The 23,921-nt window shown below is 41.2% G+C and overlaps 1 long non-coding RNA gene across 1 annotated transcript in view; it reads left to right on the top strand.

Moving 5' to 3' along the window:
• LOC106098444 (uncharacterized) overlaps nucleotides 1–23,921 on the top strand; it is a 39,832-nt gene that overhangs the window by 4,167 nt on the left and 11,744 nt on the right. Inside the window, exons 2-3 of the long non-coding RNA XR_001224668.3 lie at nucleotides 16,165–16,195; nucleotides 17,024–23,109. This is a non-coding gene — a long non-coding RNA (uncharacterized LOC106098444). The remainder of the gene's footprint in view (nucleotides 1–16,164; nucleotides 16,196–17,023; nucleotides 23,110–23,921) is intronic.

The following is a 23,921-nucleotide window of genomic DNA, read 5'->3' as shown; positions in this document are numbered from 1 at the left end:
GTGAGGGACTTTTAGGGGCAGCTGTGTTTTATTAACCCAGTCATAATGCCCCTAAAAATCCTTATTGCTCTTGCAATGGTCAACAAATCTCCTGTTGCAGCATGTAGAGGACCTTTGAACAGCTTCCCGTGAGCAACTTGTCGCACTGCAGGGCCGAGGCGCAATTCAGTGCGTGTGAACGGGTCACATTCAGAGATTTTTCACCTCAGTTCAAACAGCCATAGAAATCACAATACGTATTGAGGTGCAGAACACGCGAAAGCAAGGATACCGGTCTGCAGTTGTGCAGCAACCTTTGTCAAAAGTTTCACTGCATGTCTGTGGATGCACAACTGTCTGAGAACTGCACAAGCAAAAAGAAAGGCATCTATTTACTAACAAATCCAACGCTTCTCTTCAGCAGACTTGAATAATATTGCCATTACAGTCGTGCCAGTCTTTATAGTTTAATATGCAGACAGGAAGTAGACGCTGGGTGTCCTTCTGTGTTTTGACATTGCATCAGAGTATCAGGGGACATACTGAGATATAGAGACTGAGAGGCAGGCAGCCAGGTAGTCTGACAAATACGTCAAGCTGACAAGCATGAAGCCATATCAAAAACAATTTCAGAATATGACGATGTACAGTACAGGCTGGTAGAAATACAGGCAGACAGATGGGAGTGTAAAGACAGGTAAACAATGAAGCATCTTGACAAGACAGCAGCTATGCAGAGAGACACAGAAAATGGCTACCAGGCAGACAGAAAAACAGAAAAGGACAGGCAAGAAGACACGCACTGATAGAGGCAAGCGGGCCGTGGAGGACATGGGATCCAGGCCTGGGTGTGGTGTGGTGGGCTGTCATGGCTGGAGAACGGGTGGTGTGGAGCTCTCGATGTTGGCGAATGAGTCATCTGAGGGAGGCTATTCTGTTGAGTTTCCCTGTGGGACGGTCGCTGAAGGAAGGAAGAGACCTCTTTACGTCGAGAGAGAGAGACAGACAAGAGGATAGGGAGTGAGGGAAAGTGTGGACGATGACTCAGGGCCACGAACCACATGGTGATGGAGAGGGGAGGGAGGAATTACTCATCAGAGCATGTGGAATCTCATACGGCTATCACAGGACTGACAGTGTGCTTCCCTCATGGCTGCTGCTCAGCCGCCATCAGTCCCTGAGGCACCAGCTCAACACCAGGCAGCGTTTCTTTTACCAGCCGAGAACAGAGGGAAGGGGGGTGGTGGGGGGGAGTGGGGGTGGCGGGTGAGCCTGGGGTCAAATTCACAAGGGATGGGCTTTTTAGATTCTGTCATCAAAGCCAGGTTCATTCCAGTTTGGTGTAATTTGACACCTCATAAGGCACAAATTATGATAAATGAATTATTTACCAAAGCTGAACCTACTCCAGTTGCGTTGAGTCACACAAATTTTCCCCAAATGTCTCCGCTCTCGAGTGACTGACGAGCGTATGTTGGAAATACTGCATCATTATCTACCAAAGCCATTTGAATTTCAGCAGTGGCCATAATGGCCCTTCTGATAACCACGTTTTCTACTCTTAAAGGTCGTTCTGGGTATCCGAGAACACGTCCGCTTACAGAGCTTGCGTTTGACCTGACACGTCGGAGTAGCTACGGTAGCTCTTAGAAACATTGTGGGAGACCAGACAGAGTCGGGCGTAAAGTCTAGAATGAGAAGTATGATCGATGTTAAATATTGAGGTATTTTGAAACGGAAGATTTACTTCAGTAACTATCAGCTTGTATTTGGGTTTTAAATTACAGCAAGTCAGTGCAGGCCTCTGCTCTTGCTCCAAATTAGGCAACACTGTCAAAATATTTTATCAAAGAAACTTTACAAAAGGAGAAGAACTGCTTTATGAATATGTATCGGTAGTGCACAGTGAACAGAGGGAGATGTTTTAAGTCTCGTTGCTTCTTTTCTTTCTGCGCAGCTCGGCTTACAAAAAAAAAGCTCTTTCATGGTTATGTGAACCCATCTTTACAGTGATAAATGTGCCACAACAGCAAACCTGTGGACGACAGAGTTGTACAGAGTGATGACGAGACAGAGAATAAATATAGGTAACAGGGGTAGCGGCGCAACATGCACCGTGGCTTCTCTTCATCTGCCTGCGATTCAGCAGCTTAAGTCCTCGGATATGAGTGTTGGTGAACTGGGTGTTAACAGACTACTCCATGACAGAGGGGGGAGGGAGTCAGCAGAAAGTCTGAATGACTGTGAGCAAATGCACCCACATCTGTTTTATACATGCATATGTGATGCCTGCACCTGCCACACCAAACCGTTTGGTGTGCAAAAACTACGAGCAATTAATTTTTGCACACGCAGCAAATAGGCTGGTGATGAATATACGATAGTGGCATGACTCAACAGGTGAAATAGGCACGCCCATAACCCTAGCATAGGCCTCATCTTACCGGCGGTGGCACAGACCCAGATCTTTCTCTAACAGAGGTTGGCATTATAGGGCGTGGGCCGACAGCGCTCCAACGCCAGAAGAACCACTCAAATCCAGAGCAAACACTGCAGACAAAAGGGAGACAGGGAGAAAAAACTGGAGCAGCCCTTCTCTTTGTGGATGCCTGCAGCACTGCCATAGCCAGAGCTTGTGACACTGGCTATGGTTGGACTACACAGAGATTAATATAATCTATCACATATCTCTCACGGTCATTTCTTACTTGAAAGAGTAAAGCAGACCTATTATGGTCTTTTCCAGCTTTACATTTTATATTCTTGCACTTCACTGAAGTACAGTACAGGGACAGTGTACACATAGTTTCTGATTGCATAAAATTAATGTCGTCTATGCTAAGCATTTTCCTCTAATAAACATAAAAATGTTCTTTTCTTAGAGGAATTGTTCAGCATTTGTTAGAAAACCACCTAAAAGGGGACCTTTACTCATTTCTAAGTACATTTTTCTATGTGGGAGTCTACTAGAGTAGCTTTGCAAGATTCACAGTTCAAAATAATCCTTATTTATGTTTTACTGGGCCTCTGTGCAGCCTCTCCGTCACTCTGACTGAAATAAGCCATTTTAGTGTACTTCCCCCTGTTCTTTAAGCCAGATGTTCCGAAACTTTTTCTGGCACGCCCCATTTCAGAAGGCAAAAAAATGTTCACACCCCACACTCAATCATTAACAGTGCAAAAATGATTCAAGCTGACTTTTACTTAAAGGTCAGCAAACCCTTTATTTTCTCTAAAATAACCCTTATTTTAACCCATATTTTTCACCTGGTTGTCTGAGTCCCACCTGCAGTGATTCTACACCCCACTATTTGAGAACCACTGGTTTAAGCCAGCTTTCTTCTGATTGGCTTCTGCTCGCAAACAAAAAGTCTGAACAGCAGATGAGTTTTTAGCTGCCTTTTAAAAGATACCACAATGTTCACAGATTTCAGGCTCAGAGGGAGAGATTTCCACAGTCTGGGAGCCACTGTCGGTAAAACCTTTGTTGCCTTTAGTTCTCAGTCTTGTAGCTGCATTGTTATCGGGCCCTTTTCACATGACCTCAGGGACCTGCTGGGGATGTATGGGTATAAAAGTCCACTGATGTACACCAGTCCTTGTCCTTGTCAACTTAAGTGATTAAAAACAAGAGCAAGCCAGAGATTTAACGTGAGCACCAAAGTGAAAGCGGAGTCAAAAGTTACTCAAACATTCCTGATAAAAAACTTGGCAAAAGTGGCAAGGCGACGTTTCCATAACCTTAGGCACAAATCTCTCAGAGGCACAAACAGGGACTTCTGTTTTCTCTTCATTAAGTTGGCAAAAATTGTCAGCTTAACAACTTTTAATAGAATCTATTCGCATAAGCTTGATGTGCAACAGAAATATCTCGGGGCTTAAAATAGATATATAACTGAATGTCATCTGCATAGCCATGGTAAGAAATGTCCTTTAAAGTGCTCAAAATGTGTTGAAGAACGAACAGATATAAGAGAAACAGTAAGGGCCCTAAAAGAGAACGCCGATAGAGACCGACCAGTATCTCAGCCTATCACAAATAACGTGATTGTCAGCAGTGGCGATGGCAGAGGCCAGAACAACATCAGCAAAACAGAACATTTCCTTGAATCACTTCGGATCGAGAGGTTGTTTGAGACTCTAAGAAGAGCTGTTGTGATGGAATGAGGTCTATGAAAGCCAGACTGAAATCTATCAAGAAGGCGTTTTTTTTTTTTTGTCCAAACCACTTAGCTATGACATTCTCCAAAATTTTAGCAATAAAAGGTAATTTTAAGATTAGTCTGTAACTACTGAGAAGAGAGGCGACAAGCTGTTTTTCTGTTTTTAATGGGTGGATGATAGCGCTCTGGTCTTGATTAAAGAAAGCAAACTGACTGATAAGACTGAAAGACAGTTTTGAACAGAGATACATGTAAAATTTTGTGATAGCAGGAGGATGTTTTTATCGAATCAACTAATTTGACCAGTTCACAAAAAGAAACGTAAAAAGAGGTGGGGTAGGAACAGGCAGCGAAGATGCTGAAGAAAAAATATTATTTCTCACACTACTCATTTTTCTACAAAGAAAGTAAGAACATATTCACGATGTTCACTGGGAAAAATTGGGACAACGGGTCAAACACAAGTAACAATTTCACTAATTGTGTCAGATAACACCCTAACATCCACCTCTGCTCTTTGAAACCAGGTTTTAAGACAGCACAAAAGTTTTGGTACCGGACCCTTTTTGGTTGACTTGTGATGTTTGAGTGGGCTTCGCAGGTCAGCAAGCTGTATAGGGGGAAGCAAAACGGGGAACACACTAATTTTGAACCTGTCATCTGCTGCCTGACAACAGTTTCTCTTTTTAAAAATGCATCTGCTTTCATGACCAGTGATTGGCACAATGAACAGGAACTCTTGGCCTGCAATCCGCCGGGTATACCGGAGGCCCCGAAACATCAGCTGTCCACTAATCCAGTTTAAATCATTTGAATACTGTTAACTCTGAGACCCACACGAAATATCCCTCTGTGAATGTACATGTAAAAAGTATTACAGTCACACATAAAATTGGCAGCTACTTTTAATGCATAGCATGGAAATGTTTCATGGTTATGCTGGTACTACAGTGACCTCCTGTTGGCACCAATGATTGCTTTTTATTAGATGGAGCCACATATGTTTCCCAGTGACTGATTTACACATTATTACTGTCTCTACTAGCTAAGACATTCCTTACGTTTTAAGTGGTGGAAGTAAATCACTGGCTCGATTTATGAATAGCTTCTATGACTCAGTTCTCAGTGACTGAGTGATGTGAAAGATCCACTTATGAATTCCAGCATCGATAAATAAACTCTTGAAGAAATACATTTCAATTGCCACTTTTTGAAGAGATCTGGAAACGGCATGCTGCAGCGGTAAATGAAACAAACAAACAAAAAAAAACCAAGGCTTTGCTGCACACAGCAGTCAGATCATGCTGTAGGAAGACAGAAAGGTCAAAATAAACGCTGCACATGCCTCCCAGGCTTTAGCGATAAGAGAAATAAGAGAAGGAGGTGTGTCTTTTGTACACATAGCCATATGAGATCTTTAGACTTGCTGCGTTATAACTGTAAACACAAATGTGGCACACAAATGCACCCGGCCGTGTTATTCCCTTCTGTTAGTCTTCTATAGGGTGTGCTTAACTGCTTGCAGGTACTGAGCCATGACTTCAATCAGCAGCCGTGCTTCATCGTCAGCTGTTTATCTTTGTCATCATGTTTGAATATGCAAGTGCAGATACAGTGCCGATGTTTGTGCTGTAGTATGCAGAGGAATGCAGTCCTCGTAGCTGAGAGGTGCTTTGCTGCCTGAGCTGAGTTCAAGTTCAGCTTCCTTTCCTTTTCTCTTGTCTTCTCTCAGTCTTACCCACCACAGTCCGGGGGCACATCAGGTTCCAGTTGTTTTCTGGCTATTCGGGGTCAGCGATGCACGTTGGCAGACCTCATTGGCACTTTCTCGTTGCAGTGCAAAAATCTGTTGGAGACTGAACTCGGCTCAGCGTTTGTGTGCCCCGGTGTTGAGTAACAATGAGCTCCGCAGGGCGATTGGCAGATGTCTGTTTGGTGCTGCAGATACAGTCATGCCATTGTGTGGAGTCAGCAAGTAAAATGTGTGTGTTCGTGTGCGTATGTGGATAAGGGGTGAAGAAAAGCGGCTGTTTGTTTTGGCAGGAAGATCATTTGCCAAAGAAGTGGCTCCGCAGCCAATTCTCACCAAACAAACCCGCAGCAGTGAGTGTTTTATCAGTCCAAGCACTTCAGCAGGCAAAATGAGAAGGTGGCCATTTTACTCCTCGCACTCTTTGCTGCTCTTCACAGCTAAGAGGGTTAATGGTGAGCTGCCGCTCGGCCACTTTTAGCGCGGCGTTCCGTTAGATTCAAAAGCTTGCGTTCCCTAAAACTTTCCTGTAACATTTGTTGTTAACGAGAAAATGAAATGAACAGTTCCAGCTAATCAGCAGCATGACAAAGCCTTATGGTTTCTCTGATCTTTTCTCCTACTTGCTGTGACTCACTTGAAGCCCCATTGTCTGCTCCGAGCCAAGATCCTCCAGTCCAGAGGGCGTCGGTGCCAAGCCTGGCTCTGAGGATATTACAAAAAGGGAAAACCCATCTTCCCCCAAAACCTTCTTCCATTACAGAAAAGAGGTTTTCCGCTTCTATCGAAACTGTCAGTGGAAGTTTTTCAAGCCACTTGGAAAACATCAATTGCTGCTTTTTCAGTCTTTATGTTGGCAAAATCATCAGTCACAGGAGCAGCATGATCCTTTCATAGTAGTTTTTCTGAAGAAAAGGCAGATTGTGCATGTGTTTTTACATCCTTTATGCTCTCTTTTGTTGTATGCATGTATTGTTGAGCTGCACAGCTGACAGGTCTGTGAAATATCAGCACCTGCATTGTTTTTCCTCACAGTAACCTTTGCAACTGATGTGGACATGAATATGCCGCCTGTGTGTGGAGCACATCTTTTTAGTTTTAAACGACGAGCTGTTTCATGTTGGCGCAGGAGTAATAGGAGCCACGGCGTGACAGCCAGGCCTGAGGCGACCCAGAAATGTGCCTTCTTGGAACTTCCTTCTCATTCCTTGGGTATAAGAACAGCGGTGCAGTGCAGGATTGACTCCAAAACCAACAGTTTTGGAAATATCTGTTACATTTGCATCCCAAATATTCAGAAGAGCTTGCATGATGTTCTTTTTTGGGTTGACAGGGTTTCATTTTTCATCCTTCATGCCTCTTGTGTTTTCTTGTCGTACTTGGCTGTTTTTGTGTTGACTTATCTCGTTGACACACAGGATGGGTAATTTTGGGCAGCGTAGATGTCTGACTGCGAACAACATGTACAACTTACAGTACGCGCAGGAACGGCGTAAACATGGTTTCTGATTGAGGCAAATTCCTGTGGTCATGTCGCCACTTTTAAAGTTGACTTTTTTCTCCAATACACCTTCTTCTTCTTCTTTCATCGCTATGTGGAAAAAACACTTAAAGAGAACCTATTATGCTCATTTCCAACACTTATTTTTATTCTTGGACTCTACTAGAGTACCCCTGCATGATTCAGAGTTCAAAATAATCCCTTGTTTTAATACTGGGGCTTGGTTTAGGCTCTCAGTTCAACTAGTGGAATAAGCTGTTTTACGTTAACTTTCTGCTGATTGGTAGCCCCTCACAAGCAAATGATTTGGACGGCGGATGGGTGGGGCTTCGGTGTTCACAGCCAGAGCTGTGTTTTTCATATGACCAGGACATCCAAATTTATTCACATTATAAAGAGCGATGACTAGAAAGTAACCTGCCTGAAACTGAGTGTTTGGAGCAGTCTGAAGCCTGAGCTTGTGGCTCATTGGCTCATCACTCTAACATTATATAATATTAAAGAAAAGAAGAGTATCACGCACCTCTTTAATTGCTCTCTTAACATAAATTTAATGTTGTCTGCAAACTTCTTTGACAGAAAAGTCTAATATGTTCGAGTAAATGAAACGATAGACGGTTAAACCAGAACTTTCCTTTTACATTGACTCACATCTCCTTGTGAGGGACCAAAAATCTGTGGGCATCCTCTTTGTGGGATCATCCTCAATGTAAAAATAGGAAAGAAGCTATGCTGTCTCTGTTATAAGTTAAAAATTCCACCTATAAGCACCTCATATAAGTGATAAAAGACTGGTTTGTTAGTTTCAAAGGGCTAATGTGTGATTTCTTGGCAACCTCAAGTCTTCTTATTATCGTGCAGTTTCTAGCAAGGTATGAGTCCGACACAAAATACCTTTGTTTACCTAACCCTTTCTGTACAGCTGTAATTGATGGAGATAAAACGAGCTAATTACTGAGCTGACAGGCCGAGTCATATTAGCCACGTTCGCGTTCCCAATCTTTATGCAAAGAGACTTTAACCATTAGGGTGTGTGCCGGCAGGATCTGAAAACCACTCAAATCTAGAGCAAACACTGCAAACAAAAGTGTCGAGGCGATCAAAAGCGGAGCAGGCATTTCTTGTGCGCCCCTCTTTAAAAGAAAAAAATAAATAAATAGAGAGACAGAACCTTCTTGACCTGCTTTCAGCCAATCAGCCCTTGACAACAGGCTCAACCTGAGCAAACAGTGAGGAAAGTAATCAGCGTTCACATAACCCTGATAGTAACTATCTCCTCAGAGTTATACATCAGCTGGTATTGATTAATGTGATGATGTCGTTGCTGTCCAGTACCGTGGTGTACAGCTGACTGCACTGGTGTTTTCCAGCCTTTTAAACTTGTAACTTATGTGCATATGTGCTTAATTAGCAGTTTTCCTCCTCAGTTATTAATTATATCTATAACATGTAAGAAAACTGCAATTTCCCAGCTGAATATATATTTGAGTACCTAGTCGGTTTACTATCAAGTAATACAGCAACAAAAAAAGGAAAATCATCAAATTCTGGCATTTTAGAAGTGTGCACTGGCAGTATTTTCACATTTTTGCTTTCAAAATGATTGCAGAGATAATTGCATTAACACAGACAAATCTGATTAATTTTCCGTCGATCTACTAACCGATCAATCACCTAATCATTGCATCCCTAAACTGAATTAAAACAGGTTGTGTCACAGCTCCTGGCTCCAGCTGCACGCTTACCCTACAGACACAGGAATGGTATCAATCTTCTCATCTAACTCTTGGCCAGAAAGAAAGTACGCGTGCTTCTCAAAAATGCCGAGCTATTTCTTTGAAAGCTCAGGGTGCTCAAAACAAACAAGTTCATTCAAACACGCGTGCACCAACGCATATAATGAATATAAATGGAGGACTTGAGAGATACAGTATATGCTCATCGCCAACAATTCTCAGTTTCCTTTTCCCACCACCTACATTTGGAAAGGTGTGTACGCCTGTATGGCTCCATTAAAAGGTATCGGTTTTAATCATACTTAAAAGTGATTACGTGGAGCTACAGCACAGTGAGCCTGTTCTTATTTGGAAATATTGACACAACAATGAATCACACACTCATATCCTCTCAGTTTTCTCACGTCTGCTGACATTTCAAACTGTGCGAATAATTGCCAAATTGTCTCGGGCTGTATTAAGCCAGGGGAGGATACAAATGCCTTTAAGCAACATCAGCTGAGGAGATGTAGAGGCCGGAATAAATGCAACACTGCTTATCCTGCCAACAAAGCTTTAGAAACAGTTACACTTGTTTCATAAATCAACTTGTTAAAAAGCACATAACAGAATAAGCACTCCCATTTTCCTGAAGGCTGTACGGGAGGATGGTGGTGGAAGGGGGGCGGGTCAGGAGGTGATGGAGTTTGTAGGATAAACTTGGCTAAACTTTGTCAGTGCACGAAATTCCCCTCATCAGACTCAAGCCTGCCATCCTCCCCTCTCTACCCAACCATATCCAACAGTGCGCAAAGCTAACAAAGCCAGTATTTAAAAAGCTATTAAAGAACTACACAACTTCTTTCATAATTTAAAATGTCAAAAGCTTGAATAAGCATCCCGTTTATACAATGAGCAATCCCTCCAGGAATAATTCTCACAATTTCAGCCACTCTTCACATCATTTGTGCGAGTTTGCAGTTTTGTCTGCAGGGTCTTTGCAGATTTTATCAGCTACTGCATCTCAAATACAAATAATCCAATTCAGAATCACCGCTATAAGCTGAGCTCAAACTAAAACGGAAGGTAAATTCATGCCTAAGGCTCTTGCTGTCTGTTGGATTTTGGAAATCTAAGTCATGCATCAATTTCAGCAAACGCTAACATTTAAATCTTTAGATTATTTGTAACTTCTAAATTAAACGGGGACCTATTTAGGAGACTTCCTCGCTTTCTATCAGATATATGCACTCACAAGACACTTCATTAGTTGTACTTTGCTACTAGTGGGTTGGACCCCGTTTTGCCTTCAGAACTGCTTTAATTCTTCACGCTACAGATTCAACAAGCTGCTGGAAACATTCCTCAGAGATTTTGGTTCATATTGACTTGATAGAATCACACACTTGCTGCAGATTTGTTGACTGTACATCCGAGAGGTGCACTATTGGATTGAGATCTGGTGATTGTGGAGGCAATCTGAGGATAGGGAACTCATTTAAAAAAATAGCCTGAGATGATTTGAGCTTTGTGATATGGTGTGCTATCCTGCTGGAAGCAGCCAGAAGAAGATGGGTACACTATGGTCAGAAACACTACTCAGGCAGACTGTGGTGTTTAAAAAATGCTCAGCTGGTACTTGAGGGGCCCAAAATATGAAAATATCTGCCACACTGATACACCACCACCACCACCAGGCTGAAGTGTTGATACGAGGCAGGATGAAGCCACGGTTCATGTTGTTTGCACCAAATGCTGACCTTACCTTCCAAATAAAGACTCATCAGACCAGGCAACATTTTTCCAATTTTCCGTTCTCCAATTGTGGTGAGCCTGTGCAAACTGTAACCCAAGTTTCCTGTTCTAACCTGACAGCTAAGCAGTGGAAAAGTTAGCATGACTCCTATTTGACCAACAGTTTTTCTAAAACAGGTCATTGTGAGTTGCACTCCATTCATGTTTTGGAATAAATAAAGCATAATGTTATTAATGAAACAGATTACACCGTATTTTGCTAGCACAGTGATCAGGGACTATGACTTTCCATCGCCACAACTGACAGAACCAATATCATCCTTCTGTTGGCTCACTTGTGTGTGTGCGCTCCAAAATGTTGTGTGTTACATTCATAAAACTACGAGAGAGAATGCAAAAAGAAACAAAAAAAACCAAAAACTGGGCATACTGCAGTCTTTTTGACAGGATGCTGTCTGACGTCCAAAATATTGTGACGTCTGCCTGGGTGGCCATTATTCAGCTGACATAATGTTGTCTGATTGTGTCAGAAACACCAGCTGAAATATTTTAATAGTATTTATACTCTTCCCCCTGCTGTAGCTTTTGTTAAATCACTGCAAAATAACAAGAAATGAAAGGTCAGACTTTGCACAACTTTCAAGTGATCTTGGCAGGATCCTTGTGGGACTAAATACGGTATGTGGGAAAATCACAGTTTTAAAATGTGATAAAGCTTAAATCTTCATTGTGTTTTCAGTTTCCTTCTGAGGTTCTCTTGTCAGTCTTGTCATATAGTCAGATTAGTAATGAAACTTTGGGCACATTCTTTGTTGGCAAAATAGCAGCACTTAAAGAGCAGACCACATTTCCAGTGTTGATGCTGTTTCACAGAGTTATGATCTCAGATCACACACATGAGAATGTATATTAGTCTTTTGCTCAGGAACATTTTCATACTAAGCCACACACAGACTCCGGTAGTGTCTTCAGAAATGCTGATATAGTTAATTTTGACAGGTAATGCACAATGATCCCTGAAAAATCCTAACTAAAACAGTCATTCATTAAGGTTTTGGAATTGTGATCCGGTTGTATGGCAGTTTTTCCACCCAGTCTCATGCTGGAGGGAATTAGGTAGGTAAACATTAAAATTTGGAAGTTGGCTCTAAAACTAGAAGCCAAGAATTGTTTACTCTGTTACATTAGGAAGACTCATTTGGGAAGACTTTGCTAGGGTAACGCAACGCCCCTGCAGATATTATACCTTTATTGTCATTTTGACAAACATTTCAGTCTTAGTTTGGTGAAAACCGGTGGGACCTGCATTAAAAACCTCTAGCTGGCCTTGACCAAATTTTGTTCTTTTCTAATGGCTCCCACGGCGTTGAATTCGGGCTCAGACAGACATGTTGTGTGTTAGGCATCAAGATAATTAACTGGTCACAGTCGGGTTTTCCTGGAAATTGACTGTATTAGTGAGTCTCTTCTCTTATTCTCGCCTCTTTCCTTTCATTTTTTTCCCCCGCTTGGCAACTGTCACACAGAAGGCTTTGAAGTGGGTGTAAATAAGAAGACATGCATGCTTAATGAGCACGAGTAAAAAAGGCTTAATACTTGTTTTAGCGATGTAGCTCTGCTTACCGAACTGAACATCGAGGCAGCGTGACTGCTTAATTAAGCTGTCTGTTAACACAAAGAGGCCAACAGTGACATTTGCTGTGGTGACGGTCACATCATATCTGATAAACTTCAAGTTGTCGTTTGAAAAAGTCCAAAACATCTGCAACTAAACACTTATTTTCACCTCCCGATCTCACTTGTAAAACTAAATATCCTACTGTGACTTGCCAAGCAGATGTAATGAGCCGAGATCAAATACTGAAAGTCATTCACAGACGCTGATATGTGAAAGGGCCAGAGAGCGAAAAGGAGAAAGGAAAAAACAAGAAGTGAGGAATGGTCTTCTGCTTTCAGATTTACAGCCGCGGGGTCACCAGTAGAGTCGGAGCTGGAGCAGAGTGGTGCAGAACTCTCCTCCTCCTCCTTCCCTGCCTCCCTCCCTCCTGGCCTCCTTAGCCTTCTATGCTCACACCCAATTTTTTTGGCTCTTTGTTACTGTATATAGGTCACACTGTGATCGTGTGTATATACAGGTGAATTTATTCTCCTTCCCAGCAAGCATATGGAAAGAGGTACTCAAAACATTTCCTAGAAGTAACCGAACAGAAGAACAATGCTGCATTTGAAGCAAAGGTCATGCCTTCATGTGTTTTAGAGAAGAACTCATTCTGAACAAATCCTCACTGTAAAAAATCAAAATAATGCATTCATTGTGTCATGTATAGATTTTTATTTTAGTGTTTACATTAAAGTAAAATGTGTTTTATGAGCTAGTTTTATGTTTTTGTATGCAAAACTCTTTATTTTAACTCCTCGCTACACACCCACAGCACTAGGAAAATTTCTAGAATTTTAACGCATCTGTGTGCATGCATGCATGCGAGTGTCAACTCGGCTAAGCTCAGCTATGCTGTCATCATTTAAAGAATTTATACAGTACATTTAAGGAATTATCCCAAGCGGTGCATGTCTTTTATTTGCAGAGAAAGAGCGACGGTTATAAAACAATATTACATTTTTTCCATGTCTTTGTTCTTGGCACAACAAACAGCAACGCTGCAGCGAGTCAATTTTATCATCACAAATATGTGATAAGAATAATATGAGCAATAGCGCTTATTTTTTAAAAAGATTAACCAGGACAGTTTTCCATCGCTTCTCACAGCCTCTGTAACAAAATGTAATGCTTGAGCGTGCGTGTGAATAAAAGTGCGTTTGCCCCCACTAGCTTACCTGAGCTCCCCGTGAAAAGCGAACACAATCTGAGCCTGAGCAGAAAGGCAGGATGTTTTTGATGAAGCAGTGGGCTTAATTTAGGCCCAGGCATTCTCAGTATCTGTCACCTAACTCCCAGTGATCTCAACACACAGTGCAGTTGTGTGCATGTGTGTGTGTTGGTTTATGTTTATCCACAGAGGCAGGCTATAAATTCAAGAAATGTACACCAACATTCAGCCCCCCTAAAAACTGTAATACCTCCCAAATATAAAGACAACGTCATACCCATTCCCCGTTTTATTTTGCTAGTAATAATGGAGCAAATAAAAACCGCAGCTTAACAACAGACACTACTATGATAGTGTCTCTCTGATAGGATTTTATTATGAATTATTAATACTGGCTATTAAAAAATAATCCCATTAACTCTGCCAAATGCCCCCAAATCTTGATTTCTTCTTCTAAAGAAGCTGGCTTGGTTATAGCTCCTGCTTGGCCATTAAGTAACCAAACAGGCGTAGGCATTGCCAGCAAACCAGCAAAAGCAAAAAGCGAGTGCCAGCAACCTCTGCCAAAGACTTCAGCTTGCACCCAGTGTTCTTCTCTTACTGGTACACAGAAAAATGATCTGCCTACTTCTTTGAATTGTACATTTTTCTATCCCTGTATGGATTTTTTTAAAAATGAAAAAATATTTTAAGAATGAAAACCTTTTGTTGCAAAGCAGAAATATTTAAGAGAAATTAAAAGATGAATGTCTATATGTAGATTCTTGCTTTTTGAGCACGTACGTTTGCTGATATGAGCATGTGCATTTGCTCCTTCTTGGCCATTAAGTAACCAAGCAGGCATAGGCAAAACTAAAAGCCGAGCTCCTACAAACTCTGCCAGTGACTTTGTTTTGCACAGAGTGTTCTTCTCTTTGCTGGTGCATAAATAAATTTTCTACCCTTTGAATTTAAGACTTTTTCCAGTCTGCATGGAAAATGTTCTTATTCATAATACTGACAAACCTCTGTTTTTAAGCAGCTGCATAAAGTAATTATATGGATCTCCATTTTCTAGCCCTCTCTGCATTGTTGCTGGATGAGCATGTAGATTTTTGAAAATCACGCAAGAGGACCTTGCGACGTCTGACCTCGAGCTTGGCGTCACTTTAATGCTGCATTAAACGAACGTGCTCCAACTCGTCAAACGACTGCATGGAGAGCTAGGAGGAGATCTCTGTGGTCGTCATGCATCCATAACGAATGGAAAGACAGGAAGACCACACAGCAGCATGGTCAGATCAGGTTGTCAGAGACCATATTTAAAATCTGGGTCAGGGTCCAGGCCGTAACCTCGCTCTCACTATGGCTCCGCTCTCCCTCCTCTGTACCCGATTCCACCTTCGTCCCACGACTCTATCTTTGTGTTTTCTCCCTCTTTTGGTTGAATCACTTCACCCACTTTCCACATCCACGTCTTTATGCATTTCATTCCCTGACTCAACCTTCTTAATACTCGGCCCGAGCAATCCAGGCAGGCAGGCAGCTTTGCCGTCTGCTTGTGCTGAGCTACATGGCATCTTAAGATCATATTAATTTCATTGTGAATTTATGACAATGAACGATGTATTTAAATACAATAATCCAAAAATCTAAATGTGTGAATTGTTGAGATAATAGTGAAACTACTGCTCCACTCCCATGAGAAATTATAGAAAATTCAAGGTGGGTTTAAGGCACAGCCTTATAATCCAAACGCAAGTTCAGGGGTATGTAGAGCTATTATTGTTGTTAGAAAACAAATCTGTCCACTTGTTAAATGATGACGTCGTGGCCCTTGATGAATAGTTTTGCATTCAAGCCTCTATTTAATTTGTAAAACTGAATTTATCTGAAGTCACTATATGTTATATAGTATTGTTATAATACAATAAGTTAGTGAGAAAACCCCAATGAGAAAGCACTTGGAAAAAGTGTCAAGCAAAAACTCCTTTTTAACAGGAAGAGACATTCAGCAGAACCATGCTGAGGGAGGGGCAGCCATCTGCCTTGGCTGATTGGTGGGTGAGGGGAAAGAAAGGGCATAAGTGTAGAAAGAAGAGCAATGAAAGACCACAGAGAGCAAACAGGACAGATAAACTACAGAAGAGAGAAGATAAAGGTTGGCAAAGGCAAGCAAGTCTCTTGTCTTTGCCAATCAAGGATTAAACATGTATTTAACATGAGGTTATTTATATACGTATATATATAATATATAATATATATATGATGTTGCATTTTTTTCTAGAAATACCAGGGCCAGAAGACATCATGTCATTTTTAGATGTCAGCTAGGGAACTGGCTTAGTACCTCTCCTCTGTCTTTCTTTCTTTTTATGGGGACATTTTTGATTGTAACATCTGAAAGAAAAACCACAATGATCCCTTTGTTGGAGATGAAAGTGTTTCCAGTGTTTTTAACTCTTAATGATGTCTCTGTGTTGTTTGCTTTTAGGAAGTGAAGAAGCATTTGAACCAGAAAACGGGTAATTACATCAGACTTGTTCTACTTTGCAATAAATAAATAAAAGAATTAAAAAAAAACATTTTTAACTGTTCTTTGCTGTTTTACCCACACATGAGTTATGTTCAGAAACCACTTTTTAGTACTTTGAAAAAGATACTTGAGAACAGCCCCCATATTTTAAAGACATACTCTGTATTCTGAGATAAGCCTCGTGACCTTTGATATGTGATTGATGTGTTTGGACGTGTTTTGTTTACCGTAGCACACAGAAATTATACTTTGCTGCCTAGCAGGCATTTTCATCTAAGAGTTACGTGAGTTTCTCTTACTTCATATTGCTACTGGGTCCACTTTCTGTTTATCAGGGAACATTTCCTCACATAACTCACCCGCTCTTTAAAAATGAATCCCCCAAAACATACCTTTTCTTCTATTTTGACTGTATGTGTATTAAACATATGGGATATAAATTTTAAATATATACATTTTTGACTTTGTCTATTACATATTTTACAGAGCTAAGCTGGCTGCTAACCCTTGTTTTATAATACTGCTACTTAAACTAAATATATCGATTTCAGAATTAAGTATAGCAACTTTTAATTCAACTCCTTGTCAGATATTATTATTAATCTTTTAATTTGTTTTTTATGTACTTTTAGAAAGTTGAATAGAAAGAGCCAGAGATAGAATTTAAGATTTAAGAGGTGCCACATAGTTGCCTATTCTCTAAGGCAGAGCTGGCAGGCCTGCAGCAGCTCTAACAGTGGCCTTGCTGCCATTAATAATGGGAAAATGGCAAACACTGTACAAATCAACTGGCATGAATCTCTGTGCCTCTCTACAGCACAGTCTCTCTGAACCTATTGTGGAGCTAACATGGCTGCCAGCAATAAGACATGATGACATTATCCTGCTTTCTTGCTGGAGGCCTCCCAGTAAGGAGTTCTTGTGAACACATCTTCCGAGTGACATGGAGACGGGCCTGCAGCCACCAGCGGAGCTGAGCCGAGCCGCTTTAGAGCCCTGCTGAGACCTGCCAGGCCCACAGCTTTCCCTGCCAGGGGCCTCGCTCGAAGTCAAAGTGAGTTACAACCCATGCTCTTGACACACACATGCTAATGCAGAAGCAAGCACCCAGTAAGTAGGCATGCAGGCGCACGCACAGGTGAAATACATAGAGGAATATATGTGTGCAACCATAAACCAGTACAGAGGCAAAGAAATAACACTGTTCGTGCAAATATATGCACACTCATACATAATGATACCCCTCTAAAAGAGATTGTAGCTCCACTGGACCACTAGATAGACTACATTTACATACATGCAATCACACACAATCATAGATTTGGTATTTGCAGCCTAAATAAATGATATCCCTGCTTCTACCCATGCAGTAAAGTGAGCATGTCGTCCAACAGGGGCTCTATCTGTCAGGGGTAGTTTGAGATCAAGGTCCAGCAGCTGCTGGATCAGCTGGATTGATCTGTCTGGGTAAACATGAGGACTGAAAATGAGTGTGTTTGTGATTAAAGGCTTAACAGGAAGTGTGTGTGACAGTGAGAGAGAGAGGGAGCTTCAGTATGCTGTTTATACCCTGTACAAAAGAGAGCACTGTGTATTACCTCCATGCATATGTCATATATATGTGTGTGTGTTATATTGTGCTTATATCCAGATCCATTTTTAAAAAAAACGTTTGGATACTGCTGGAGTCAATTTATAGCAACATCATCCTTATCTTATACTGGGCATTACTGGTGCAGCCCCTTAGTTCATCCTCCTTTCTTCTGATTGGCTGCCCCTCGTTAATAGAAGTCAGTGGGCGGGGGTTCTGTGCTCACAAGCCAGAGCTATGTACCATTAACTGGTTGCGACAGATTGCTGCCCCTCACTGAGCCTGGTTCTGACAGAGGTTTCTTCCTGTTAAATGGGAGTTTTTTCTTCCCACTGTTGCCAAATGCTTGTTCAAAGGTTAATGTTTGAATATTGGGATTTTCTCTGTTTTCTGGCCTTTACTTTACAATACATCGTGCTTCGAGCCGACGAATGTGATTTGGCAAGTTAATTTACGCAACTGAATTGAATTAAGAAAACCTCTCAAGCCATTGTAACACATTTTTGACAGAAAATCAGGAAACTCATATTGGCGCTGGTTAATGTTTTTCATCATGACTCACCTAAAAAGAGACAGTCTTCCAGAAAATGGTTACCAAAAGTATTTTCCTAACCATAATCACGTAGTTTTGGTGCCTAAGCATAACAAAACTGCAAGCGAAATTAAAAAAACAACTTAAAGTTGTGACTCAAGTTGTGACTCAACCTTTTCTGAGTTGTCACCAGATATCCAAAATTATACTGCGAATTAGTGGAGGGGGGGCCCCTCTAAACAAAGCGAAAAACATGGCACAAATCAGATAGGTGGAATGCTCATGGCCATTTTTTAGATACTGAGCAAATGAAGGAGAATTTACTTAAAATGTGGTTGTAGCCACATTAATTATCTTGCAAAGTGCCTTTAGATACAGAATAAATGTGTCAGTCCCTCTGCTCATTACAGCCAAGCCGTATCTGAAAAGACCCTATTAAGCTCTCACATGAGGGCTGACCAACAGTTTCATGCTGGCTATATATGAATGTATCTCACAGCAATAATATATAGCGAGTGCATGCGTAGCTATATGGTTTGTGTCTAATCCCAGGAATGTTGATGTGGTCCAGAGTTTAATAAATGGAGGCGTGGGTGTGGAGTAAGAGTCCCCTGGAGCAGAGTTAAGGTCTTAATGTACTATAAAGCCTTGACCCAGACCATATACACCCACTCACAGGGACACAGCACCTTCTCTCCAGTCCAGCACATTCTTTCATACTTTGGCTACGCAGCAAAGAAATATGCACTTGGACATACACGGAGATATGCAAGCACAACATGGACGATATGACCTTAAACAACAAACATGCGCAAAATGTACCGAGTGGCTCAAACACACACATACACACACACACACACACACACACACACACAGACACAGACACACACACACACACACACACACACACACACACATCCTTGTTGACTTGTGTTGGTCGTTATTCAATGAGGAGCACATGACTTAAATCGGGTGTGGTGCATGACATCTTATCGAACAAAAGCGTCCCACAGAGAGAGCTGATGGGGGAGACGATCCCTCCCTGCTTGTCCTGTCTGTTGGGAGTCATGAGGTCTCCATCTCGTTTGCCACGCTGTGTCTCGTGGTTCAAAGTCCATAAAATGTTCAAGTTAAAAAAAAAATCCCTTGCTTTTAAAACTTTCAGCTGCGGTGGTGTGTTGTCAATAAATCAGCTGCTTTCCCCGAGGATAGCAACGTTATCTCCGGGAGGGAGAGGAAGTGCAAAACACTGCATGTTTTTCAAGAATGAAGCCTTTGAATTTCTTGTTGTGTCCTATAAATGTCTCACCTTGAGGGTCTGATGTCTCGCAGTGAGAATGGAGGGCTTGTATTCTACACATTCAACACGTCGCTTCTACATGCTTCTGCAGTCATGCAGAAATAAACTCAAGTATGTTGATCACAGAAGCTTTATTGTGTTTTGTCTCATTAACGATCTCTTTTAAGTGTCTTGCTGATAAACTTGTCATTTAACTGTCAAAATCATGACGGCTACCTCCATGTTAGATCTTACAGGGAATATTTCTTCATTTAAGAGATATGCCAGTTTCTCAAATGCATTGTAGCATCGAACTTTTCTAACATTAACCAGCGGAGCTGAATATTAGAATGGAAATATCCATATCAGTTGGACCAGACAGTACCCAGGCAGCCTCCTTGTAGAGAGTAAAGTCCAAATGAACACATGTGTGAAATGTTCAGGTAATTCACAGAGTGAGTTTCCATCACGTCCTGCCTCCTGCGCAGTCTATCCAGTCGCCACTCTTCGGCCAAACGTAAACTGCACAATGCATTTCAAGTGTCACTATGCATCTGTCACATGTGAGAAAAGCCAACTGTACAAAGTGCAGACCTGATTCTCTCAACATTATCTGGAATTTATGTGTAAAACTTGCTATAGTCTCATCAACCAAAGTTGCGCGTCACCATATATTAGCTTCAGTGATAAGATTATTTATCACAACAAATCTTTGCAACTGTTGCAACTGTTTTGGAGTCCAGTAAGGTTAATACAGGGGAAATACTGTGAGTTGCATACAAAAGCAGGTTGTTCAAGTGCTTCTGTGAGTGTTAAAATGGCTAAAAAAAATCTGAATTCCACAATGACAAGAGAAGTGAAAAGATGATTCTCAAGCTTACTCCTGAACATTCCCCTTCTCTTTCTTTCTAGCTGAAAAAAGCTTGAAAAGTGTGAGCAAACTGGTGAAATCAAGCTGAGCAGAAAGGGGTAAACAGGACATATGTGTGCATGTGTCTGTATAATCCCATCACAAGATAGTGTCGTCGAGAGCCATTGCCCCGAGGCTGCTGGCCATAGTCCATCAAGGGAACTTTAAATTAGAGTAATGCTCACTAACACAAGGTTAGACAGTTCATCTGCTGGAGAGATATGAAAAGGGGGGATTGTCTGGTGCTGTGCTGATGGCCCAGAGAAAATAGAGTGAAGAAGTTTTGAATCCCAGGCCTATACGTGGACATGGCTAAGTGTAGATTGAATTGAAGAACTGGAGGATGAATTGAGGCAGACAGGGTTGCAGAGACTGAGTCCTTTGATAATTGATAATGGCCTTGACAAATGTAAGACAATGTAATATTAAAAAAAGTGAAGTAAAATAAAGTTTGTCAAATGATTTGTTTCTGGTTGTGTAAAATGCTGAATAAAGTTTGTTTAACACTAAAATTAACTGTCTCTTTGTCCATGTGCACAGAATATTTACTGTATAACGTTTAATTTAAATGATCAACAGTGTTAATGTATTAAATGTCCCGACACGGCTGGGCACAGTTGCTTTCGGCAGACAATACCCAAACAGGAGTAAACAGTGTATTTTTTACGGACTACTTTAACCTGTGGAATAATACAAATTTGGTGCTCTGACATTGTACATGTGGGACCAATTAAAAATAAACTACAGTGAACTGCACTGAACATCGTCAACCTTACAAGTATAAAAATGCAAAAGGCACATCTGAGGGAACACGTGCATTTTTACGTGCAGGATAACTTCAAATAAAGTTCAGATAAGTACAAGTATGATTCATTTGACTGCTTCAAGTTCTCCATAAAAAAAAAATGGTTACAAAATATTGTCGTTTCCGTTTACGATGAGCAATCTGCCACGATTGAAAGTGCTGAAGAACTCATGAATGGTTTACAGCATAAAACACATGAGCTTATTTAAAGCAGGAAGCTTATCCAAGAAAGTGTGCTATCAGGCTTCAACTGCTATGTAAAACTGGGTAGTTAGGCCTCCGTTGTCTATGCAAAGTGACAGCTAAAAAAACAGTCCCCTGAGCTCCGTGGGGAGAAGAGACGTGTAAATGATCTAAGTAATCTTGTTTAGATCAGCTTTTCTGAAGATATAACTGACAAGCGCACACAAACAGGAAAAATGAGTCAGACATTCCTTGCATATGAAATGCACTCCTCTCACAAATGTTATGATAAGCTATGGTAAATGCTGCTCTTTGCTGCACTTTCACTTTACAAAAAAAAGTTCTCCTTTTTATTCTGAGAAAGAGGAATGACACAAATACTGCAGCTGGAGATGTTCTAAAATATACCCTCTTTAACTGCAGCACTATACAGTACCTTATCTGGTATGTGTTGATATCACTATTAGTCATGTCTAAAGAATCTGTGAGTGTTTGTGAGAGTTTTGTTTCCCTAGGCAAAGTTTGGCAAACCACAAAATTCCTTCAAATCTCCCCCAACTCCACCAAATTATTAACAGCTCCAAACACAGCATATTTAAAAATGCTTTGACATACGAGTTCGAATAAAAGAATGGGCTCGGAAATACAAGCAGAGCGTTGGCAGGATGAATTATCATTCTGATTTTGCAGAATTTTAATAAATTCTCTTTATTTTTTTATTGCAGCTAATATTTTTGAGCAATAATTCACTCTCATTTGTTTAATCTTCTCATGAGCCCTTAAGCCCAAACTGAGCTTTGGGAAAGCACCTATCTGATGAGTTCACAGGCAAAAGTGAGGAGGGAAAAAAAGCCCTTTTTACCTGCCAGTGATCCAGCACATCATATTTAAAACAAAGCAAAACAAAACAAAAACTTAAGCAGTTTAAGTGTGGGAGGCCAGTGATGTGCCCCACCCAAGTAACTACCCTTTCACAGAGTCAATGAGCCCAACCCTGGAGCTGTATCTCCAGACTTACCAATAATTCCTAACTGCCTGACCCAGAAGCTGCATCAGGAGGCCCCGTCGCACAGCCTGTGATCCACACCCCGGAGCTGCACTGGAGGAACTGCTCACACAGCCCAGTGGGACCAGTCTTGGATGTGCAAACATGCAGGCACGCCTTATCTGTGCTGTTTTCTGACAGATACTGAACAGATACAAAGACAGCTGCAGAAAAAAAGAAAAACAGCAAAAGCACACCTACAAACTTTTCATATTACTCTTCATTTCCTATATTAAAAAAAAAAAAAAATCAAGGTTACCAGTTAGTAAACACAGTTACAGGGCTAAAATGTCTGCAGCAACTTGTGTGTTTATCATCGGTAAATACACACAGCTGTTAGAGTCCAGCGTAGCCAGTGAACAATGCTGGCAGCTACACACCTCCAGCACAAGGGACACATTAAGAGAAATAGTAGGAGGAACTGGCCCACACTTTGTGTGTGTGAGGGAGTGTTTAATGTATAATGTCCTCACCCTGAGAGTAGGTTGAAAATCTTATTGCAGGCGAATGGATTGCAAAATGTTAGTGTGAAGTGGAACAGGATCTATTTAAAGCCATGTAAGTAAATACACGCTTCTTTTATGGAATTTTCTTCTACATGAATCAATCGTTGGAAAGCAGAAAATGTCACACTATTCTGCTTTCATTTCTCTTTCACATATGCTCAATTCTGCTTAAAGTTCATGTCAAGTTTCAAATATCCTTTAGAATGAGGCCATTTTGCAACATCTGTAAAGTTTTATAAGCTTTCGGTACCTGGCTAAATGTGTAAGTTAATTTCAGTGCCAAGCGTGGTGGCTTCTGCTCAGTGTTCCCAAACAGACGAGAAGAGGTAAACCAATCCTAGGGGTTAAACTGGGGCTGCGCGATTACAAACAGCATTCCAGCACCTTCACTTATTAATGAAATCAAAAAGAAAGTTTCATACATAATATCAACCAAGTTCATTTCTCATGTCCTGAAGCCTGGAGTTCCTCCAGCTGATGACAGATGATACTCAATCAACATATCGTGAAGTAATTTCACCCAACCAGCCGGCCTGCAGACGCTACTCACACCTTTTTTCTCTTTTTTCCCCACCGTGTTATCCCTGTCATGCATGTAGATGACATAAAGTTGCAGTCACAGTACTAGTAGGTGCTACAGAAGGAGAAGAGCAAAAATGAACTTGTTTTTCTTTGTTTGAAGTGGCAGGTAATTTCCAATGCAACGCTTCAAATAACTCAGCAAATATCACCAAACACAAGCTGTTTCTCTATAATTTGGCACACAATCTGTCTTCTTAGTTAACTGCACATCTGCTGCAGCTGGGGAAGAAAATGGTAATGTGTGATAACTTCACTTCAGAGATTGTGAAAGGTGTAAGAAAT

The sequence above is a fragment of the Oreochromis niloticus genome, linkage group LG6 (genome assembly GCF_001858045.2).
Source record: "Oreochromis niloticus isolate F11D_XX linkage group LG6, O_niloticus_UMD_NMBU, whole genome shotgun sequence".
Taxonomy (NCBI): domain Eukaryota; kingdom Metazoa; phylum Chordata; class Actinopteri; order Cichliformes; family Cichlidae; genus Oreochromis; species Oreochromis niloticus.
Note: the sequence above shows the minus strand (reverse complement) of the source record. Positions and strands in the feature narration are given on the sequence as shown.